Genomic DNA, 15,480 nt, shown 5'->3' on the forward strand with positions numbered 1-15,480 from the left:
TGTAGTCATTGTAGCAGTAGTACATACAGATGTTTGAATTCTGCTAATCTGGTTCGAGCTCCAGGTTTAAAAATTCGGCTACCTTTATTGGCTGTACCCAGAGATCTTCTGGAGTGCGTTAGGTAGGTTTGGCGGTGCAAATAAAGATGTGCAGCGTACTGCGCGACCCAGTATCACACGCCGGGCAGACGTCATTATCTTTGTCAATTCGTGCCCAATACAAATTGAGACGACTGCACCATCCTGAACGTACTTGAGCCAAAACTACATTGGTTTGTCTAGTGTAGTTTTGCCGTCTTAGAACGGCATTCATCCTGTAATTGCTGATGGTATCTGCAACTACATAAGTATGAATGCTATTCAGACCCGCTTGATAGACTTCATGATTTAGGGGCTCTCTCTTATATCGCTGGAACTCTCTCTAGATTATGCAGGTCCTTCTTGATACGCGTGGGTGGGGGAGTTGTATTTACCATATGGTGGTTGGGATGATTCCCACGATAACACCCAAGCTGGTTCTGCAACGAAAGCACATAATTATGTTGATGCAAGAGAAGGACTTTCGCATCCTCATGTAGGTGGTCCAGTGGTGTTATGAGGAGGCACCCAGTCGCAGTTCTCAGGGCAGCATTCTGGCAATTCTGGATGTGCTTTCACTGCGTAGCACTAGTATTCGCAGACCATACTTTAGCCGCATAGCTGACCACAGACCGACCTATCGCGTTATATGAGGCCAAAAGGTTTTACTGTCCGCATCCCAAGTGCTGCCGGCTAGCACCTTGAGGACCTTGTTCTTGTCGTAGATAGCTGTGGCTTGCGCGGACGAGTTGGACATGCAGCCGAATGTCACCCCTGGAAACTTGGGGTAGTTCGTGATCGGTATTAAATTTCCCTTGACCCTCACATTCATTTCCGCAGACCATGTTGTAAAGAGTGTGGCCGTTGATATTGCGGCGGATATTTATATATTCAACCTTTTACATATGTCATCGACCACTTGGCCCGACGCCATTATCATACAATCATCCATGTGCGTGAAAATAAATTTAAATTCTACTACTTTGATTTTTCGCTTACCAACACTGGTTTTCTCTCAGAGATAAATTTAAATTTAACTACATTTTCGTGAGAGTAAATTTAAATTTAACTCAAAAGTGCTTGTTGTGAAAGAAAATAAAAGTTAAAATTATGAAAATAATATAACAATAAAATGTTATATGAATTGTATTAAAAATTAATAATTATAAGAACTTTGGCCAGAACAAGAAAAGTGGCCAGACTTATATTTCCTATGGTCACTGTAGGATAAATGGGTTTGGACCCACTGTGGGAAAATGGTTAGGGATGCACCTTTATGGTGTTCATTTTCGGAAAGAGCATCGAAAATGCTCCTAGACCACTTATTCTCATAATCCAAACCCATCTGGAATTCCCACAGTGGCCAGATTTATATTTCATATGGTCACTGTAGGAGAAATGGGTTTGGACCCACTGTGGGAAAATGGTTAGGGATGCTCCTTTATGGTGTCCATTTTCAGAAAGAGCATCGAAAATGCTCCTAGACCAATGATTCTCATAATCCAAACCCATCTGGAATTCCCACAGTGGCCAGATTTATATTTCATATGGTCACTGTAGGAGAAATGGGTTTGGACCCACTGTGGGAAAATGGTTAGGGATGCGCCTTTATGGTGTCCATTTTCGGAAAGAGCATCGAAAATGCTCCTAGACCAATGATTCTCATAATCCAAACCCATCTGGAATTCCCACAGTGGCCAGATTTATATTTCTTATGGTCACTGTAGGAGAAATGGGTTTGGACCCACTGTGGGAAAATGGTTAGGGATGCGCCTTTATGGTGTCCATTTTCGGAAAGAGCATCGAAAATGCTCCTAGACCACTTATTCTCATAATCCAAACTCATCTGGAATTCCCACAGTGGCCAGACTTATATTTCATATGGTCACTGTAGGAGAAATGGGTTTGGACCCACTGTGGGAAAATGGTTAGGGATGCGCCTTTATGGTGTCCATTTTCGGAAAGAGCATCGAAAATGCTCCTAGACCACTTATTCTCATAATCCAAACCCATCTGGAATTCCCACAGTGGCCAGATTTATATTTCATATGGTCACTGTAGGAGAAATGGGTTTGGACCCACTGTGGGAAAATGGCCATTGTGGGAATTCCAGATGGGTTTGGATTATGAGAATAAGTGGCATTTTCGATGCTCTTTCCGAAAATGGACACCATAAAGGCGCATCCCTAACCATTTTCCCACAGTGGGTCCAAACCCATTTCTCCTACAGTGACCATATGAAATATAAATCTGGCCACTGCACTATGGGTTTTTTAACGTTTATTTTGGCATAAACTCTAATTTCAAAGCTATTGAATTGAAATTTGGTTTGTATGCATTTTTTATGCTTCCAAGATGACCTACCAATTTTCATATGATTTGGGGCACTATTTCATATAGCTGCTATATAGCCGATCTGGCCGATTTGACCCAACTTTTTTGTTTATGAAGCTATTGAAGTGAAATTTGGTTTGTATTAATTTTTTATACCCCAAAGATGACTTACGAATTTTCATATGATTTGGGGCACTATTTCTTATGTAGCTGCTATATAGCCGGTCTGGCCTATTTGACCCAACTTTTTTATTTATGAAGCTGTTGAAGTGAAATTTGGTTTGTATTAATTTTTTATTCTCCCAAGATGACCTACGAATTTTCATATGATTTGGGGCACTATTTCATGTAGCTGCTATATAGCCGATCTGGCCGATCGGCTATGATGATTTGGAGAAACATACTGCTCATTCATTACAATAATTATACTTTTGCTAAGCCATTTTGAATGTTTAGTTTTAAATCGCTCTAGTTTACGGATGCACATTGGCAAATGCTTTTTTATATAATTAACAAAATCTTTCACTTGTTTTGATATCAAACGCATTTGGTCTTCATTTAAACTGATATTATTGATATTCTGTAACACATATTTCACAAGTGCATCTTCTGAGCGATTGTTGCTTTTCCAAATTTCAATAAGCGCTGCATGGACAAACACATGTTTATCTGCAAAACACGTGTTGGCACAAAATAGAACAAAAAAGGCTAGTTACTCATTAATTAACACACTTTTGTTAATAACTTGGCATTTATACCTTTTTGCAATGCTTTGCCATTCACAAGTTACACTCCACGGAACACAACTACAATTTATAGATTTTATATAAAGCTATACATAAACGAAACATTTCACAGTATTACAACAACAATTATGACAAAAAGGGCACCTCGTCTTAATTTTACATACCTGCACTAACGTTTTCCATAATTACACATTTTATTTTTTTTTTCAATTTTGTCAAATCAGAAGCACTTGAACTTAGCTGATCTTTACCGCCAGTTGTACCAAAACAAAGTGACTTTCAAACAGCTGACTTTAAGAGCTCGCCAGCAAAAAAGGGTTGCCACCCGTATTGATATTAAACATTTTTTTTCTAATATGGGTATATACATTTAGGAAATCAGTTAAATTTCAAAATATGAAACCAAAAAAAAAATGACTTTATGCCAAAAAATCATGCTTTTTACCCATAGTGCACTGTGGGAATTCCAGATGGGTTTGGATTATGAGAATAAGTGGTCTAGGAGCATTTTCTATGCTCTTTCCGAAAATGGACACCATAATGGCGCATCCCTAACCATTTTCCCACAGTGGGTCCAAACCCATTTCTCCTACAGTGACCATATGAAATATAAATCTGGCCATTGTGGGAATTCCAGATGGGTTTGGATTATGAGAATCATTGGTCTAGGAGCATTTTCGATGCTCTTTCCGAAAATGGACACCATAATGGCGCATCCCTAACCATTTTCCCACAGTGGGTCCAAACCCATTTCTCCTACAGTGACCATATGAAATATAAATCTGGCCATTGTGGGAATTCCAGATGGGTTTGGATTATGAGAATAAGTCGTCTAGGAGCATTTTCGATGCTCTTTCCGAAAATGGATACCATAAAGGCGCATCCCTAACCATTTTCCCACAGTGGGTCCAAACCCATTTCTCCTACAGTGACCATATGAAATATAAGTCTGGCCACTGTGAGAATTCCAGATGAGTTTGGATTATGAGAATAAGTGGTCTAGGAGCATTTTCGATGCTCTTTCCGAAAATGGACACCATAAAGGCGCATCCTTAACCGTTTTCCCACAGTGGGCCCAAACCCATTTCTCCTACAGTGACCATATGAAATATAAATCTGGCCACTGTGGGAATTCCAGATGGGTTTGGATTATGAGAATAAGTGATCTATGAGCATTTTCGATGCTCTTTCCGAAAATGAACACCATAAAGGTGCATCCCTAACCATTTTCCCACAGTGGGTCCAAACCCATTTATCCTACAGTGACCATAGGAAATATAAGTCTGGCCACTTTTCTTGTTCTGGCCAAAGTTCTTATAATTATTAATTTTTAATATAATTCATATAACATTTTATTGTTATATTATTTTCATAATTTTAACTTTTATTTTCTTTCACAACAAGCACTTTTGAGTTAAATTTAAATTTACTCTCACGAAAATGTAGTTAAATTTAAATTTATCTCTGAGAGAAAACCAGTGTTGGTAAGCGAAAAATCAAAGTAGTAGAATTTAAATTTAAATTTATTTTCACGCACATCAATCATCCGCATAAGTTACGATCTCAATGCCGTCTAGAGGGCGCGGGATTCCGGAAAGGTAGAGATTAAACAGTTTCGGAGATATCACCTCAACTTGGGAACTCCCTGTTTCACTCTACGGGACTTAGACTTGTTCCGGAATTCCAAATATGACTGGCGTCCACACATAAAGTTGATTATCCAACATCACAAACTTGGCCGGGGGGTAGTTCTCTGCGCGTCCTCAAACAGTGTGGAATGATTGACCGTATCAAATGCCTTTGATAGGTCAAGGGCTACCAACACTGTTCTGTTCTACACGGCTTGTTCTAGTTCATGTTTGGAAATGACGTGCAAAGCTGTTGTGGACGTGCTGATTGTTCGAAACTGGATAGCTTTCTCTTACGCTGGGGAGGAGTAAAGCCTCGAGAGTCTTAGCTACTGGCGACAAAAGCGAATTGGCCTGTACGATTCGCTTTTGATGGCATGTACATCCTGTTGGGTATATGGACTGTTACCTAATCGTTCACTGTCCAAAAGCATTTTGTCGAATGGTTCTGTGAAACTATCTATTCCTCTCAGATAAAGTTTGTCGGGTCTGACCAACCTAGGTTAAGTTAGGTTAAAGGATAGTTGGTTGTTGAAAACACAACCACTCCACTCGGTGACCTGATGGCCCATTGTGTTCAAACTATCTGGAGAAGAAGTTCAAGGTAGAATAAGGGGAATAGAGAAAATATTGCAGAAGGGAATGTGAGAAGAAACGAAACATTGGCAATAAAAATGATCTGGGGGAAATAATAGTCGGGCATAATTAGAATTACAACCCCAATCTTTTTTAGGCGCATAATATCTTGAACTTTAGGCTTTGTGAAGATGAAGAAATGGATACAATTGAATATCTACTATGATGCGCTCACGCACAAAAAACAGCAGAGAGAGCGTAGACTAGGGGACTTTGGAAATCCCAACCCCTAGTACCACATCTTATAATGTGGTGGTTCTGTTAGGTTTATGGTGCACATTATTCTGATCGAAGAAGTCTGCAAGTTGATTGAAAATACACTTTAACGTTTTAATCTTTGTCGGAGAGCAAATATTGTGGCTTGATTGAGAGAATCAAACACTGTTACGTCGAACAGTTTTGCAGCTTGATCCATAGCAAACATGTGTGGATATTTCGTGCAATGCTCTTGTAGTGCTACGTTGCCCATTTTAGCGATCAGCAATTGTATAACTAACTCTGATGGAGTGGAGGAGTGTGCATATGATCATTCGCTATTGGTGACAAATGTTCTATACGCTCGTGTGGATCGCCTTAGCTAGAGGATAGCGAAACCACCCAATATTTCACGTTACGAAAAGTTAATCAGTTTCGAGGGTGATTTGATCGACGCCCATAAAACGTTTTTACAACTACGTTTATGCTCCTCGGCCAAACTACTACCCTCAAGAGTCAACTTCTAAACTCAACTGTAGCTAGAGGCTGCAGTTTTTATGATGTCTCCAAAAATCGTTTCTGCTACACGAACAGAAGTATTGAATTATGTCAGCCAAAGCATCACTCCATCATATCCATGTCAAGTAATTGTTGATCGCAAATTACCTGAAGAAACGTGAAGAACTTAGCAAATTGTGTATATAAAACCAAAAAAAAAAAAAAAATCTGAAGTTGTGGCTCCATATAAATTATCCTATTATTGATGTGATAATCATTAAAAGACAAATAAATATATAAGGAGTTAGGTTAGGTAAAAAAACGTTCGGTTGTGCCGGCACTTTTGATATCCTTCCTTTGCTCACAAAAACAAATGAAATGTCTTTAAAAACCTCAAAATACCGAATATCGGATGGAACCGTAATATGAGGACTGTGTCGTAAAATTTGTGCTAATAGAACAGAGTTTGGCTTGCTTGTTTGGGATACCATAGTATTTTGTTGTTGCAAAATCGTCAGGCGAAATCCCATTATTGTGCTAATTTTAATACAAAACGCGGGTCGACATATACCACTGCCAGTGTGAAATGTACATATGCTCTTTATTTTCTAGTAGCCACGATATTTTTAAACCGAATATTATAACTCTATTTTCGATTTTTTTGACATTTAGTCTTCATAGTTTATGAACCAACATCTGGCGTTTTGAGAGCATTTACTTTTGTAAATATCAATGCAAATCCCACGGCAGTTATTGCGGAGACTTTTTCGTTTTATTTCTAGGTAGATACTTGTGATTACTTTAAACCTGACCGATGAACGAACATCCACCACCAGTAAATATACAACATTTTTCATAAGCACGTAAAACTTTTTTCTCCACCCTGGTAGTGGCATACCTTGCCACTCTACTCTGGTTGCTTGCCAGCATTCTCGTTCCAACATTTTGCATGCTTGGCTCTTGGTGGTTGGTTGGCTGGCTACAGGGTGTGACAGTTGACGTTTTCTTCTTTCCTGCTGTTTGCATTTACTTAACCGTAAGGCATTTAGCCAACAAAGCAGACAGTCATTCAGCCAGCCAGCCATCTATCGAGGCAGGCATTCAAGCGTATTTTTACAGATCGAGAAGCGCAAAGAAGAAAAGTGACACAAAAACTGTTGACGTCTTTGGTGTTTTTTAGTGAATGTTGTGGAGATGATTTCTCGCAGACAAAAAATTAGAAATGCAAGGATGGACAAACGTTGTGATATTTTTATCCATATGAATGTGGTGCTTTCTTTCTTCCGTGATACGTGCGTGCTGGCTGTAGAAAAGATTTTTTGTTGTGGTTGTTTTAGTGACGTATAATAATAACACTCGGAATGAACCCGTATGAACTTTCTTGGTCCCAAAAGAAGCTTGTGACAACGGGGCATGTAAATGTATTTTCGTGTTTGACGTATACCTCGGATTAGGAAAAGTTATTTTATAGTTATTTAAAGTAAGAAATAAAAAAAATCAGCTGCAATAGTTTGAAGAATCTGCAAATTGTCCGTTAAGATTGAGACATTTTTCTTTGTCGAAAGTTTTAACGATTTTGGCTAGTGATGCCACTTAAGGTTGTTGTTTTGTAGAAGGAAGTAAGTACGGAAATAAATAATATAAATCTATGCGCGTTTCAAGGATATTTGGAGATTAATCCGCTGAGAGTAGTGCGGATGGATGATGAAGTTTGGTTTGTGGTACGAATGTGTAGGGATGGACGGACGATACCACAGATCAATAGGTTGCAATTCACTCCGTAGCACTAGTATTCGCAGGCCACACTGGAGCCGCATAGATGACCACAGTCTGACATATCGTGTTATAAAAGGTCAACAAGGTTTCCTTGTCCGCACCCCATTTAAAGAGTGCGGGCGTTGATTTCGTGGCAGATATTTTCATAATCCTCGAGTTGAATTATGCGACAAGGTCCGCGAGTTAGGGGTTCAAACTTTCACATATGTCATCGACCACTGGCACCCACCCTATGATCGTACAATCGATGGGTTCGCATACGTTACGATGGGTGAGGAATTCCGGAAATAACACCCCACCATGGGGAACTCCCTGTTTCAATCTACGAGCTTTGGACTTCTTGTTCCGGAATTTCACGTACGACTGGCGTCCATACTTATAGTTGATTATTCAACGTTTCAAACTTGGCTGGAGGATAGTTCTCTGCATGTCCTCAAACAGTGTGGCATGATTGATCGTATCAAATGCCTTTGATAGGACAAGGTCTACCAACACTGTTCGACTACACGGCTTGTTCTGATTCAATACTCTACTAATATGATTGGAAATGGTGTGTGCTGATGGTTGGCAACTGGATAGCTTCCTCTAATGCTGGGGAGGAGAAAAGCCTCGAGAGTCTTAGGTACTGGCGATAAAAGCCAAATCGGACTGTACGATACACCTTTGCTGGCATCTTTGCCTGGCTTCAGTAGCGGGATCACCCGACCCATTTTTCAGGCTTCGGGAACTATGTGGGTGGCTAGCGACAGGTTGAGAACTTTGGTCAGGTACTCAACTCCCGGCGTATCCAGTTGCTTCAACATTACCATTGATATTTTGCACGGGCCCATCGCCCTAGATGACTTAGCGTTCCTGATGACATTCGCAACATCACCCCTCGTAAACTGTGGTGGTTCCTCCTCGACGGGAAGATATCTGATACGACGTAGTACTCTTTTCTTCGGGCGCTCTCAGGCTGCTCGACAAATTGTCGGTTAAAATACTCAGCGCACCTCTTCGGATCAGTGACCGTTACGTCGTAAAAAGTGACTGAGGTCTTATTATCCCAAATCCCGCTGCCTGTTCTGAGATTTGGTCTTATCTCGGGTATTCGACCAGCGGGTATATAGCGAGCTGCTACAGCTTTGATGATGTTTCGAAAAATCCTTTATGCTACCCGAACATTAGTAGGGTTGGGCAGTTGTCTGAAGCGACGGTTGGTTGAACCTCCGCCAGTGACTCGGCTCCCCCTGCGATGAAAGGATAATGTAATGGTTGACAACATCGGTGATTTCATTAGTACAAATATTATTCGGACCTGCCTGTTAGATTTCTTGATCTAGAGGTTCTCTTATATCGTTGGATTTCTAAACACAACACAACAGTTTGGATGACTCCCACAGTAATACCTTGTACTACTTCATCTAAAGAGTGCAGCCGTTGATATCCCTAGATTGAAAGATGGCGGCAAGGTCCGTGAGATAGTTGTCCAACCTAACACATATGTTATCAACGACAGGATCCGGCACAATGATCATGTGTTCATTCGCATAGGTCTCAATATCAACTGGGGTTTTTCGAATTCCGGAACGGCAGCAAGTTCCGACAAGTTATTTGCTAGGTATTTTTTATTTCATTTTCCTGGAAAGCGCAAGGTCAGTTCAAGTCATATCGGGTATAGTACCAGTGATATTTGTAATTAAGGTTTTCTACCCATTTAGCTGCTCTCATCACAACGGTTAAGGCAATCAGTTTTCAATCAGAACTTATGTTTACATTTGTAACAATTGTGCGTTAACAATTTAACTAACCATTATAATTTACTTAAAATATTTTAGTTATGTTGTAGCGATTGTTGTTACCTCCATGTAAGTGCATACATGTATCGGAAATGAAAGAAAATTATTTCAAATTCTGGTCCATTGCGTTCATAGGTGCAAACTATAGAAGCTGGTGGTTGTAAAGCAGGAGGGTAATCACATTAAACGACCATTGTTTGAATTTGTTGTTGGTTTCTCAAATTAAAGCTTTGTTTGTTTCGTTTTCAGCTGTACGCAAATTCATAATTAAGGCGTCACTAACTCTTTTTTTTTTGCTTTGCATCTGCCGTTATTGCTGCGTTTGAAAGAAATAATATAATAGTTTTTGTTTTGCGTTGTGTTGTGCGTATATTGTTTCATAAACCCCCTTTTTGACCTGGCTTCATTTCCTCTTTATTGTAATGGAATTTCCCTTGTGAGATGGGCGTGCGCCATGCATTGCAATTAACGTGCAGGAAGTTGACGTTCACGCTATCCCGTTGCACATGAAGGTATTTTAAGACATGTACCTGGTGTCCCCTCACATGACGTAACATTATAAACTCGCATCCTGATTTATTTCTCGAAATAGACTTTTTGTTGTTGCAGGTTATTAGGTTACCGACGGAGAGCTAAGACAAAATGCAATTTTCCTTAACAATCAATCAATATCTCTTTTTAGAACACATTGTTGTTGGATGGAAGGATGCAATATCGTCCGTCCATGATACCCTGCTGGGTATTATGCACTTATGGTGTATCCTTTCAACTAAGTCTCTCAATTGGATTTCCACAGTACCCCACTGACCATGTAAATGAACATTGTCGTTACAATTAAGTTAAGTGTTGTTTACCTTGCATCGTAAACTATTATGACCCGGATTTAAGTTAAATGGTTTTCGTTTTTAATTGCATTGGAAAAAATTACAGCAACGTCTGTGATGATGGTTAAAGCTATAATAACATGGTCTACTACGATGTTGATGATGTCTTCTTGTGTTCCACACTGATTGTATCATTGAAACTGGTAATAGACAGATCTAATCATATGTTGTACATTTAGACAATCGAGTGTTCATCAGTCAGTTGAGTCATGGACCTTGGCGACGATTGTGTTCAAAGAACGCAGTATGATACGTATTGATGAACTGATGACTATTGGATATCTCATGGGCAAAAACAAAAGCAGGCGTAAGAAGATGGTAAGAGGGATTTTTGTATTCTGGTACAGATTCGTGCATTTCTTAAACTATCTTTCTAAAATTGATGAAAGCTCAGATCGGAGTTTATATGTGGTGCATGCATCTAACGTCATTCATATTTTTCAAAATATCTACATGATCATATGTTAGGTTGCATCCAAAGCTCTTTGAGCCTGAAGTACTCTTTGAATGCTGTTTTCAGCGTCTAACCAATGAGCTGTATGTGGCCTTCGCCGCTTGTTTTTGGCCTTTGGAGTTCTTCCTGGAGTAAACTGTAATATTTACTTTCCATATAAATTGATAAATTGAAATAAAGATGATAACTCAATCCAGATACTTTGCGAAGATGAATTCTAAATCCTTTGAAATACATACAATCGGAAGATTCTATTGTAATGTGATATGTTCCTAAGAAAATTAGCTACCTACTAAACATACGAAATGTTGACAGTCCTGCGAGACATTAAAAAATGAATTACGAAAAATTTTATTTGTATATTTGTCATTTGCAAAAACCTTCCATTTGGACAAAGCCTTCCAAGTGGAGGCAGCTCTTGATTTGAAAAAGTTTAACGTATTTTTTACCTATCTATAATCATGCCAATCTCATTCACGAGAAAATCCATGGGTCAATAATGTCTACTCTTAAGTTATCTTCCAAGATGTTTCATTTCATTCACTCGGTAGTGAAACTTTCTCTCGAGCAGTAGGGTGGGAATTTTATATGGAATTTACCATTCACTCTTTTGTTTTTTTTTTTTTTGTGGGGTGCTCCCGAATCTCTCCTTTTCAAAAAAATTAGAAAGGGGGCCGAGTCACCCTTTTTTGCAAAGAAGAGAAAATAGTAGAACCAAGGGACAGTGGATTTTGAATACAGAAGCAACAACACTATCACATCCTTTAATTGTACAGATTAGCGACAATGCGACAAACGTGTTTGTTTTCGTTTTCGAACTAATTGTGCTTCCATTCTAAAACGATCAAAGCATGTTCACCATTATTTGAACGATATTTCGGAGGTCTGGATTACAAGGTGGCGTAAAAGAAATCTTCCTATCAGAAAATGCTAAAAATTTTACTATTGGTCCCCTAATGTCAGTTCTGTTTTGACATATTTTTAGTAAGCACGTGTGAAATATACGTTTATACGTTTATACACTGCTTCAGAACGCGAAATATTGGTGGCTATTTATTTGACCAATAATCGGTCGCATACTGGTGAAACACTGCGAGGTTTAGCCGTTCGCCTCGAAGAGACTGGCACAGCAAAAGATGCTGCCAGGCATTCCCGGAGTATCCGTTCTGCAGAGAATATTGCTTCTGTCGACGAGGATGGCATGGAAGCACCTTCGATATCGACCAGACGACATGTCACGCAAATGTGTGTCAGTCGACGGTCTTTACAGCGAATTTCAGTACAAGATTAATAAAAGTCCAGATAGTGTATCAGTTGTTAGCTGCTGACCGCCAATCGCATCTAAGATACGCTCAAGCAATCCTTAATCGCCACCAAGAAGAAGATGATTTTCCATCAAAAATAATCATGAGTGATGAGACCCATTTCCATCTTAGCGGGTTCGTAAATAAGGCAAATTTACTCTTCTGGGGCACTGAAAATCCGCGTGTAACCCACAAATAGCCATTACACCCAAAAGCCACTGTATGATGTGCTGTTTTCACTGGAGGAGTCATCGGACCTTTTTTCTTCGAAGACGTCGTGGGCCAAACGGTTACTGTGAATTGTGAGCGCAACAAAGGACGGTACAACGGCACACACTGCAAGTGCCACAATCGATATGCTGAATAATGCATTTCTCGGGCGCCTAATCTTCGGTTTTGGCGATTCAGAATTCTTTTTGTGGGGCTTTTCGAAGTCGCGGGTTTATGTCAACAAGACTCAGACTTTTTCAGCTCTTAAAGACAATATCCGTCAAGAATGTAAGGACCTATCGCCGGAATTTTTGGTCAAAGTGGTGGGATGGTGTATACATTTTGGTACGGTGAAACACAGGTCCATTTTAGTTGTTTTTATATTTTTTAGTTTTTAAACGTAATGAGGTTAGGGTATTTCACCTGTTTCAATATTGAGTCCCCTATTTGGAGTTCGGCAAAATGTAAAAGCATTGTTTTTTTCACTTCCCTCCGAATTGGAGACAATTGAATGCATGCTAGAGATCTGTAAAACAAAGAATATTTTTTTTTTGTTAACAGTTACTCCCCAGAAAAAGCTCCACTTCGTTTCTGGGCACACTATCATCAAGAATACAATGTTTTTTTTAGGTCTATTGCAACTGGTAACAACTGTTCTGCTTTTTCTGCCTTCATTATTCTACAAGTGTGAGGGAACTGGTTTTCGAAATTAATACGATAACGAATTTCGATTTTTTTATTTCGTTTTTTTCTTGCCTTCTCAGGGCAAAAACAACACAAAATCAAGAACCAGTTAAATTCGGTTCAGTTCAGAAATAATATTGAGATGTTCAAGAGGAGGGAATAATCGAAATAAGAAAATATACCAAATGACGTCCATAAACAATAACAACAACAACAAATTGAAGAATACACGTATCAGCCGTAAACAATTTAACTTGATTAACCAGTCAATTGTCTGGTCTATAGACAAAAAAACTCGCACACACACACATAGGTTTTTTTGTACCAAAATATAAAGCAAAATATTCGTATAGCATGTAAAGTATCAGGACAATTTTTGTGCATTATTTCAATACAACTTGAGGGACTGTACTACCACAAGAAGTGTAAAACCTTTTCGATGCAAGATGATAATATTCGCTATTTAACAAAGAATTAAAAAACAAATGAAACTAAGTTATTTCATTTGAAACTTAGACTTTTTTGTATGAAATTCATAAAATTTCATTTGACATTTAGAGAATTCTTTTGAAATTCGAAATACTAGGTGTGTCCAGCAACTTCTTTCTGAGACAGTAAGGTAGTTTTGTTCTCTTTTGCAAGGAAAAGGCGAAAAGTAAACAGACGGTATTCCTGCAGAAGCTTGCAACTAATCAGCTGATTTGTCAAAACAAACCAATTTGTCCCCCATAAGGAGAATTAAAACAAAGGAAGCAATACTAATTTTACAAGTTTTTTAAATAAAAATGTTGGAAATAGTCTTTTATTTTCTTATTACATATTAACATTTACGTTTTTCACATTTTGTAAATTCAAAAACTATTAGTCTTGCCAATTCCAAAAAAATATTTTCAAATTGAAAGCACAAAAATGAATAAACAAACAATAGAAAACATCTGATTGAATGTCGATGAATGAGAAGAAGAAGAGTTGCAAGTGATTGCAAGAAGAAATTTGTCAAGCAAGAATTTGCAAACTCTCACTGAAAGAACTGTCAAAATTTCTCTCTCCAACCGCTCTCTTTTGCAGAACTTTTGAGTTAACAGACGACTTCTAGTAACAATTTGTAACAATTGTTACAAATTTTAGGGTAACCAGACACACCTATTGCAATTGAAATTCAGATATTATGTTTAAAATTCGGAAATTCCAGCTGATACTGAGAAAGTGACGATATTCAATTTAAAAATAAAAACATTTTATTTGAATTTCGGATTAACTATTTCCAATTCAGAAATTATATTTCATAATTTTAGAATAGTTCATTATTGTCTGTTCTATCCTGCAAAATATCATTGATTCAAAAAATATGCACAGTATGCTTGGTTTTCATCGACATTCAGGGTGAGATAAAAAAACTGTAACAAAGCAAAACGCTATTTTACATTTTTTAAATGTTATTGTCGAAAAAAGCATCAAATTTTAGAATAAGTTTAGATTTGTTCGAATTATGGCCTTCAAACGGCCAATGAAACCGTCACACTCTGCCCGAATGTTGCTCTGCGGTATTTTGTCCCATTCCCGGCGAAGAGCTTGCTTGATGTGATCGACACTTTGGTATTTTTTAGTGCCAACCTTGCATTCCAAAATACCTCAGACACAATGGTCCAACGGATTGGTATCCGGAGATTTTGGTGGCCATTGTGCGCTGGAAATGAAGCGAGGGACCTCATTTTGTAACCATTCTTGGGTGGCGCGTGCTGAGTGCGATGGTGCTGAGCCCACACCATCACCATGGCCGGCGCTTGAGTTCTGGTGGCCAACCGAAGGTGCACATTTTCAGCTGACCTCTTTGGCAAGTAAACACGATCATTTTGTTTGTTTACAAACTGCTGGACAACTGTGGCGAATGTTTTCTCATCGGAGAAAACCAAATTCGGCAGTTCACCACTTTCGGCCAAGCGAAGCAACTCTTTAGCTCTTTTGAGTCTATTTTCTTTCAGTTGCGGTGTAAGTTCTTGCATTTTTTGGAATTTCAATGGCTTTACCGCGAGGTCATTTTTCAATATTTGCCGAATGGATATGTTCAGCTCACGAGCCAAGTTTCGGCCACTGCGACGCGGGTGTCGATCAAGTCGCTTCTTTACTTTTCGAATCATTTTTCTTGATGTTGCTGTTTTCTTCCGTTAACTTTCTTGACGTCGGTAACGAGCGATGATTTATTCAGACAAAAGATTTTTTCACATTTAATTGCTGGAGTGCTCTAACGATAGTCACCTGTGGTTTTTCAGCCAAA

At 38.8% G+C, this 15,480-nt stretch overlaps 1 protein-coding gene across 5 annotated transcripts in view; it reads left to right on the top strand.

Moving 5' to 3' along the window:
• The window catches only part of LOC101891841 (homeodomain-interacting protein kinase 2), a 135,491-nt gene that overhangs the window by 1,082 nt on the left and 118,929 nt on the right, over positions 1-15,480 (top strand). The gene's annotated exons all lie outside the window — the stretch shown is intronic.

Source organism: Musca domestica, unplaced genomic scaffold (assembly GCF_030504385.1).
Source record: "Musca domestica strain aabys unplaced genomic scaffold, Musca_domestica.polishedcontigs.V.1.1 9, whole genome shotgun sequence".
NCBI classification, from domain to species: domain Eukaryota; kingdom Metazoa; phylum Arthropoda; class Insecta; order Diptera; family Muscidae; genus Musca; species Musca domestica.